The following is an 8977-nucleotide window of genomic DNA, read 5'->3' on the forward strand; positions in this document are numbered from 1 at the left end:
GGTTCAATTCTACTTCTTAATATAAAACCTGAAGCTTCCCACAACATAAAAGCCATAATGGTCTATATTAAATGATTTTCTAGCATTTATACAAGGACAAAAAAGTAAACCTTTATAATTCCTGACATATTTTAGCTGGACATAATGCACAAGAGGCAACCAGCAGCAGCATTATTGGAATCAGCAGAGGATCATCACTAGAGTTGGACTCCTGTGACTGTAATCTACAGCTTCCAAAATACATGTCAAATTTTGCGTGCATCAATTAACTGCTTCATTATCAAACTTTGGCTAGATAGCAGATCAAATGTCACTCAATGTTATGGAGAAAAAATCCCTGACTCTTGGAACTGCCTTTATGGTTTAGTGAAATGTATCTAGCAAGACTCTTTTTATTTCAGCCACTAAAAGTAGGTCCTTGCTGAATTACTTTTCCTGCCTTTAAACTCTTTTTCTAGATAAGATGATGGAGGAAGGGCAAGAGAAAATCAAAAAACAAACTTAATAACACCATACCTTCGAAGCAGCTTGATTTATAATGAGTTTGTGGGAACATTCTGAACCTATTTCATGTTGAATTACAGTCCACCTTTACAAGTGGCTGCTAAAGGAGTTCATGAACATACTCCTTGTACTACTTCAATCCTCTTCCTGCTCAGCCACTAAAATTTAAAATGCGATACAAACAAAATGCATCTATAAATTTATATAGTAACTACACAAACAAATGCAAACTCATTCTTAGTAACCATAAAATTACCTTCTGTTATCTATCACTTTGTGAATTATAGTTTCATCGTGGGGAACAGCCAACAGCACAGAATTACACTGCTTCTCTTCTTACCCCTGTGTCACTGCGGTTCTCTTTGCTGGAGCAGCAATCAATAGTCTCGTGGATAAACAAATGATTAAAGGCCAAGATGAACTACTGTAAATAGGGATCACATTATCTATTTTTGCGCTGAATATAATTAACAAAAAATCAGTGTCTACTTTTGGGCACCTGGCTTGAATAATAATCTAATCAATGTCCTTTTGTTTCTCTGATTTTGCATTCAAAATCTCTAGAAAGAACAAGTTTGTAAACAGGTACAAAATAGACAGTGAAATAAAGATAGATTTCAATGAATTTCTTATTGTAGAGTATAAACTGGATATATGCAACCATATGATGAAACATCATGGAAATTTTAGCTCCAAAGTCAATAGAATTTTAAAGCCTTTTTAAACTTAATACTAGTTGAATATCCAAACAGTGTCACTGTTTAAGTGAGGTCTATAAAATTTCATAAGCTTGGTAATTTTCTGATAATATATTTCAAGTGAAATAAAGATGAAGACAAATTTTTTTATCTTTAATTCCTCATAAATATAAGTAAATTGATTTTCCATAGGTTATGAGCTATGCAATATTTGTCATTTTTTAGATGAAGAAAATAAATCCAAGAGTAGAAGCATATTCCCAATGTATTTTCTTCGTTAAAATTTGGATTGTAAAGATAAACTTTTCTGATTTTATTTTTATTTCATCAGTCCATTGCTGTGTAGTGTAGTGAAATAAAAGTAATCAGAATGGTTGATGACCATTCTACTTATGCTTTACTTGAAATTTGAAAAGTTGTCTTTTGCTATATAAAATATTGTAATGTTTATTACACTCTAATGCTAACATTTATCTAGATTCATTCTTTGATTATTTATTATTTAGTCAACTGCTGGCTCTAAATGAAGAGACCTTGGAAATGCAATATGATTGCAGAAGTTGGAATTTTAACATACACTTTGACAAAGTCAAAAAGGCAAGGACATCATTCAAGAAGTAGGTTAAAATGGCAGAGAGAAGAAGGATATTAGGAAAGAGATAAAATATCTACAAAATCCATGCAGGTGAGCCAATATATAACTAATAGTACCATCAAAGATATAAGATACAGTTTCCTTAAACAGAAGCATCAATGCTCGACATAATGTGTGTGTGGTTGGGGGGAGGAGATAGCTACAGCTCTAGACCTTCATAATTGTGAAGTTTTTACAACACCAACAATAATGTAATGACTTAAAAGATTTCTTAAAAGAAACAGTTAATTTATAAAATAACAAATTAGCATCAATTGTATATCTGTATAATTGGATGCTAGAAATTAATACAGGATTGCATTTGAAGCTTTGAGAAATAATTATTCAATCCAGAATTACATACCCAGCTAATCTCTTGATCAAACCTGAGTCCAGAAGAGACATATTTTCATAAGTGAAAGACATGCAGATTTATCTTCCTTTCTTTAGATGCTACTGGAGGATAGATTCTAGGCACTTAAACCAGAAAAGTGGAAGACATGGAATCTAGGAGCATGTTGAAGGATTGACTCAAGATTTACTGGTGCAGTAGTCCTGGAGAGCAATGAGTTCAGATGAGAATAGGACTGGGAGGCAGGTATGGAGGAAAAAGGAGAACCCCAGAGATTTAATGTTATCCTTGAAAAGATGGACCAATTTAAGGAAGCAATAAAGACAGTTAATACAAGAAAAAAATTTCATGTAGAAACTCAAGAAACAAAACAAAACCCAGCAAAACAAAGCAAAACAATAAATCTGTGTACAAGAGGAAATGCAATTACAGTGTAGTATTGGTTACACAGTACATAATATTTACATAGTCATAACAATAGAGCCATTGATTTTTGTGTATACAAAAATTATGCTGAAGGACATAATTATGCTTTACAGTACAGAACATAAATGCCATTACTCTTATTAAAAGAGAAGTCCATATGGCTGAATTTGGAAGTTGAAAGGAGGAAAGGAAAGTTACAGGTAAAGAAAGGAGGTCTGGTATCCTTATTTTTCACTGCAGGGAGTCAGGAAATTGGCTTACTGATGACTCAAGAAGTAAGGCCATTTACATATTATTTAACGTTATAAAAGTAACCAATAAAAAGACTAAAAATGAGTGCTATGGGGGAAAGAATGTAGAAGTGGTACAAAGGGTTTAAATACCAATCAATTATATAAGAAATAAATATTCTTCATAAGTTTTCACTCAATACATATTTGCTGACTGAAGGAAGAGAGGAACAAAGAACGATGACTTGGCAGCAGATTTTGTGGTCTACAAATGATGTTGGCATGCCAGATTCATACTCTCCACCAGGAGCTGAGTGGCTATTATGTGCCATGCACCGTTCTAGCTGCTGAAGCAATATAGGTGAACAACTTACCAGAGATAATTGTAAGATAGAAGAGAAGGACATGCTAAATAATTGCAATCAAAATTCCAAGAAGCACAACAGAAGTATGTATGCATTGATGCAAGGCTACCAAGGGTGGAAAGAGGTTCTGCAGCTTGTGGAGAAGTATCAGTTAACATTGCCGATGGCTAGTGAACTTTGAGTGGAATCTGCAGGTTAATCCTTGTAAACTATCTACAACATCATGATATGATGGTAAGGACGGAGTTTAGGGAGAGCATTCCACAGAGAAAAAAATAGCATATAGGAATATGGCCTGGAGTGCCATAATTTGAAGTGGCTGCAAATAGTAAGTTATGGAAATTAAGATGCAAACAGAAATGATTGTACAGAGTAAATCAGGAGTAATAGAAGGCTATATTTTGAACGGTTTTACATTTTATAGTAACAAGCTTGCTGCTCTATCCTAAGTGTAATGGGGGGTCATTGAACAAGCCTAGCTTGAGAAGTAGCATGGTAGCTGACACCAAGCTCTGATAATAGTTCAGGGAACAGTTTGACTGGGGCCCATCATCATGGCATGGCAGGCATTTTAGAAGTGATTTAAAGAGAATATCCTTAAATGTTCACCAGACAATATTTATATTGCTAAAAGAATGCTTTTCATGGAGGATTTTACAACAAGCTTTGGAAATTTTATGAGTAAATGAAAGTAATTTTGGAAGAAGGAGCAATGAGAAGGGAAAAGGAATAATAAAAACTGTCCATCTTATAAAGACTGGTAACTCTGCACAAAAAGAGAGAGGAGAGAGAGAGATTTGCCCTCTGCAGGCACACAGATGTGTGAGTAAGCCAAATGATTTCCATTAGACCAAAGTTTACTGACGTTCTCACACATAACAGGCCCACATGTAAGGGCCTCAGAGGAAGTTTGCTAGGTCACCATTAACAGGCAGTTGATGACATGGGAAGAGAAAAAAAACTATCTTATTATAGTTTCTAATGTGTAGTAGTCTTAGATCTTTTTCTTTTTTTAAGAAACAGAAAAAGTAATTTAAATTCAGGATAGTAGTAAGGACGTTGAATGTATTTTTTTAAGGCATTTGAGGTTTTTCAAAGTAAAACTCTTTTTTTTTTAAGTCACCCCAGGACTGGAAGGCAGCTGCTGAACCAACAGAGTCACCCAGCCACCCCACAGTCAAAATCTTAAGGTAAAGAACACTGCATATCATTTCAGACTCTTCAAAAAGTTTTTTCACATCTATCCTTTGAATGATGAGCCATTGTCCTATCACAGGGATTTGCATAGTACAATCATTTGCTAATATCACTAATTTTTCTTAGTAACTTTCATTCACAGTCAATAAACACTCTATTCAGCAACTCTGCCAAGGAAATTGATATTACTACTTCCAAAATTGATTATTTTGACCCAATGCTTCTTAATTTTTTTTAAAGCTACGCTATGCCTAAGAGACTTCCAGATAATAACAGAGGAGAGGAAACATACAGCTCTGAATTTAAAATATTTTTATTTTTATTATTATTATTATGAAAATGTTAATTTCCTAAGGGAATGGAGTTTAAATGAACATTCTGGAGTCCATTTCCTAGGCCAATCAATAATGACCTCATTTGTAGGAAAAAGAGAGTACCTGTACATTTCAAAGTAAAATTTATGACACCCATATAAGTAAAGGGATAAGAGTTTCTAACACTTTGAGACAGCAGATTTATGTTTAATTACTTAATTCGGCATTTGATAAGTCCTCTTATTCCTATACAAATGTGTATTTTCACTAACTAAAGCATGAGATCAATTAGAAATCTACGTCTCCGTCTCCTATCATTAACATTTGCAAATCATCTGCCCCCAAACTCATGGTACTCTTCTTACGAGGTCAAATGGCTGGTGTCTCATTTGCAGAGAGGAACTAGAATTTGCTGGCTAGGTAAAAATGAAAGTAATTTTAACTGACCCATTAGCAAGTAGCAGAAATGATTTCGCATAATAACAAAGCATTTCATAGGTTTGCCAACTACTTTTATTCACAGAGGGGAATTCTCAGGTTGGTTTGGGCAGCAGTGTATTGCGAGCACTTCCTTTTTGAATATTTGTGTGTATCATCAAAATAACTTCCTTTTGGTCACTTAACAATGTTCATTTACACAGGTAAAGGCAACTGGCAGAGTGGAGATGTCAATCAGAAGTTAGGCAGAATGGACACTCTTAACTCTTTTTGGATGGCGTGTCCTTACACGCATCTCTGGTTTGGCTGCATAGCTGCTGCACGGTTATTCACATGTATTATCTACACAATAATGCTTCATTTACATAACTTTTTATGTGCATGCTACAACTGCCAACGTTTCAGAGTTAAAATAATATTGGAATTAAATATGAACAGAAGAAAAGAAAATTTAATAGTTGAGATGGAAAAAAGATGCTCTCATGTGTGATTAGAAAATGATGAGGATTTGATGAAGTGGAAAGATATGGAAAGCTGTTCTGGATGCCAACTACTTCTATAGGATCTTGCATTGATGACAGTGACAAGTGATGGCAGTCTGCATCAGAAGAGAGTCCCTCTGCGATTTTGATAAGTGTACAAAGTATGAAAGTCAGAATCCACTGATGAATTTAAAGAAATTGTTGATGATAAGAAAGGAAGTGAAGCTATTTATTTGTTCATTTAAAACAGAGATGAGATGTCTATATTTCACCACTCACCTTTTATGGAAGAGTTAAAATAGAGAGCAAACTGAAGGCTGAAATGAATAGCTAGTTTGTTTGTGTTTTCTACCATTTTGTTGTATGTAAAATTCCTTACCGAATGTTTCTTTTCAAGTTATCTAAATAATGGGAAATGGAAAGGCAATTTCAAGTGCGGGTGAGTTCTAATTTTACTGTTTGGCAATCTCGTGTGGGAAGAATAAAAGTAAATATACATGAAATTGAGGAGATTCACTCATCAGTTCACATTTTACGTGGTTTCTATTATGTGGCAGTAATAGTGATCAAGACAACTGTTCACACAATAGGATCAGAGAAGGTTCAAGAGAGCCTGTTATTTAGAATAAGAAACCAGAGCAAAGAAAAGGTTTGTGCAATCTTGTGCAATTAAAGATCAAAGAATGTGGCTTAAAGTTTACTACCAAGTTTATTAAGATGATGAAAGTGGGAGATATGCTCCTATTACTACTAAATATATCACATATAGGAAATATATATATATATATATATACATATATATATAATTTCAGTCTACTGTACTTTGAAAAATGGAAGTCTGGTGGTGTGAATTCGGATTTTCTTTGCTGAAGATTTCAAAGGCAGAGGGATATTGCAAAGGATTTGTTTGACTTTTTTGATAATAACAATACATTTTTTAAAATTAAGGAGTAAAGCAGTTATGCTTTATAAAGTTTGGGCAATTTAGAAAAGCATAATGAGAAAACAAAATACAATTAGATGAATTCTTAACTTGACTATTTTATAAATTCAAGAGAATGTTTTCAGGTGAAAAATTTTATACTTCATAATTTTCCCACCTATCACAAAATATTCCAAATGGAATCCATCACAATTCATATTGTGATTATAATTTAAGCTATGCTGCCTTGATTTCCACTCTTAGTGCTTTTCATATAATTTCTATGGTATAGAATAGTTGGGACAGATGTTATATTATTTTACCCAAGTATAGAAGACTTAGGTTGAAAAATTCATATGAAATTTGTTTCACAATTTAATATTAATAACTTAATGTATGAGGAAATAGATATGCTGAAGCAAAAAGCAAGCAATGCTAATAAAAAATGGGCATTTCAGAGAGGATATCTCACAACCAAAATCATTTGCTATTTTAAGAGAACAGTAAAAAATTAAAGATATTTACTTCCTCCTGTAACAAGTCTTTACTTACAGATCACAACGTTTTAATATAAAATGCCTTCTGTACTTGTGGTCCTTTAATAGGACTGTCCTTTCTTTTCTCCAGTTTGCCAAGCACATTCACATCAAAGGGTTCATATGTTGAGAAAATATTTTACATTGAAAGACTAAGGCAGTCAAGTTGAAACTCAAGAGTCATTGAGTTTTAAAAATATGATCCGGTTTACATATTTCTTACAGAAACTTCTACTTTGTAGGTGACATCAATTTGGACTTCTTTTTAATTTGCATTTGGAAAATTTTAAGGAACAACAGTCAATTATTTTTGTAAGGGGCAAATCGTCCATCATTGCGGCTCAGAATTTGCGGTTTCAACAAATGAGGACTTGAGGCTGACCACTGCAGGAAGCTGCTCTCCACAGAGATCTCTGAGGGCCTGATGGTGGGTGGTGTTCATCAGTGCAATCTTGTTCCTGTTCTGGTGGTCCAGTTGGGAGGCCGGGCCCTATGGTACAGGGTGTCATTTATACGAGCCAGAAGAGCAGTTCCATTGCTTGGCCATCAGTCCCCTCATCTCTGCTCTGCAGGATGTACTTGGAAGTACTCTTCTAACCTGGCTAGATTCTGGCCCAGCAGGTAAGGCTACCCACAGCCTTCATTTCCTCTCTCCTGGGGCATGAAGCCACACTTGGCTATGCTCCTCTTTCCAATACCATTTTCAACAATAATATATTAACGAGGACTAACTTCTATGGACAAAATATATCTTGATTTTCTGCTCTGATGATTTACGTGATTTTATGTGCTCTCTATATCTCATGGACTGAAGGAAAAAGCCTGAGAACAAAAGGGAAAAAGTTTGGTTGGGGCTTAAGAAAGAGTGGATTCACTGAGAATGAGGGTTGGAAGCTAGTGGGCTTGACTGGCCTGGTAGGAGGAGTTTTACGCTTCCCACACCTGCTCTCACTCTTGAGGTGCAGCGTTCAGTTTCCTAAACAGTTTTCTTTAGTAAAGCTTTTGCATAACTAATGTTGCCTGCCCCACAGGGCATCATTTAAAGATGAGAATCTTTAGACTTTCGGCCTGGGTGTGTGCCAGAAGTGTAGACTCTTCACCATTTCTTCTTTTCCTGACATCCAAAGAGGAAGAGCCAAGCCTAGTAGTAATAAAAGAGAAAAATAAAGAGATCCTTTCTGATTGTGGTGTTATAGCAGCCTTTGGAAATACCTCCCTTTCCACCCTGCTCTGCTGATGCCAGGTTGGAGGATGGTAATCCTCAGGATCAGATAACTATTTAAAAGAAACAAACAAAAAATCATTTCAAAATGAGAGTCACAGGAAAGGAAAAGGAACCGTTAACTTTTAAAAAGAAAAAGGTGGGTGATTTCAGCCAGCAAAATCAAGTTTAATCAGGAATAGCAGAGGAATTGCTACTGGGGACAACCATATGCAAGTCCAGAGAACAAAGGAGGAGAGCCTCCTTTTATGGAGGTAAGGGGGAAGTTAGGAGTGATTGTTTTCAGCAAAAGTTTGTGGAGGAAAACGGGAATTCGGGAATTCGAAGTGGTGGTGGTTTCTCATTGGCTGCAGACTGGGGAAGCTTGCTGCTGCTGGACAGAGAGAAAATCTTCCTCCTCTAGCTGGACTCTGCAAAAACTGCTAGGAGTGGTACCAGTGGTGCTCTTGAGAGCCCTCCCTTCATGCCTTCCTGAAGCCAATTTTGATACAGATTTCCTTAACATTTTTTTATGCAACAAATCTCTCGTATTTTTTTAGACTAAATTAAAATGCTAATTATAATTATAAGGATGGGAAACCAGGTATTATTGTCACTCTTCACATTTCTTGGGTTAAATGCCAGTAGATGTTATTTCTTTTAAAGTCGTACTCATAC

General features: G+C 35.2%; 1 long non-coding RNA gene across 1 annotated transcript; it reads left to right on the top strand.

Moving 5' to 3' along the window:
• The first annotated feature begins 1714 nt into the window (after positions 1-1714).
• On the top strand, positions 1715-7601 carry LOC121477038. The gene is made up of 3 exons (XR_005984076.1): positions 1715-1887; positions 4329-4399; positions 7341-7601. It is a non-coding gene; the product is annotated as an uncharacterized LOC121477038 (long non-coding RNA).
• The last annotated feature ends 1376 nt before the right edge of the window (positions 7602-8977 follow it).

Source organism: Vulpes lagopus, chromosome 16 (assembly GCF_018345385.1).
Source record: "Vulpes lagopus strain Blue_001 chromosome 16, ASM1834538v1, whole genome shotgun sequence".
NCBI lineage: Eukaryota > Metazoa > Chordata > Mammalia > Carnivora > Canidae > Vulpes > Vulpes lagopus.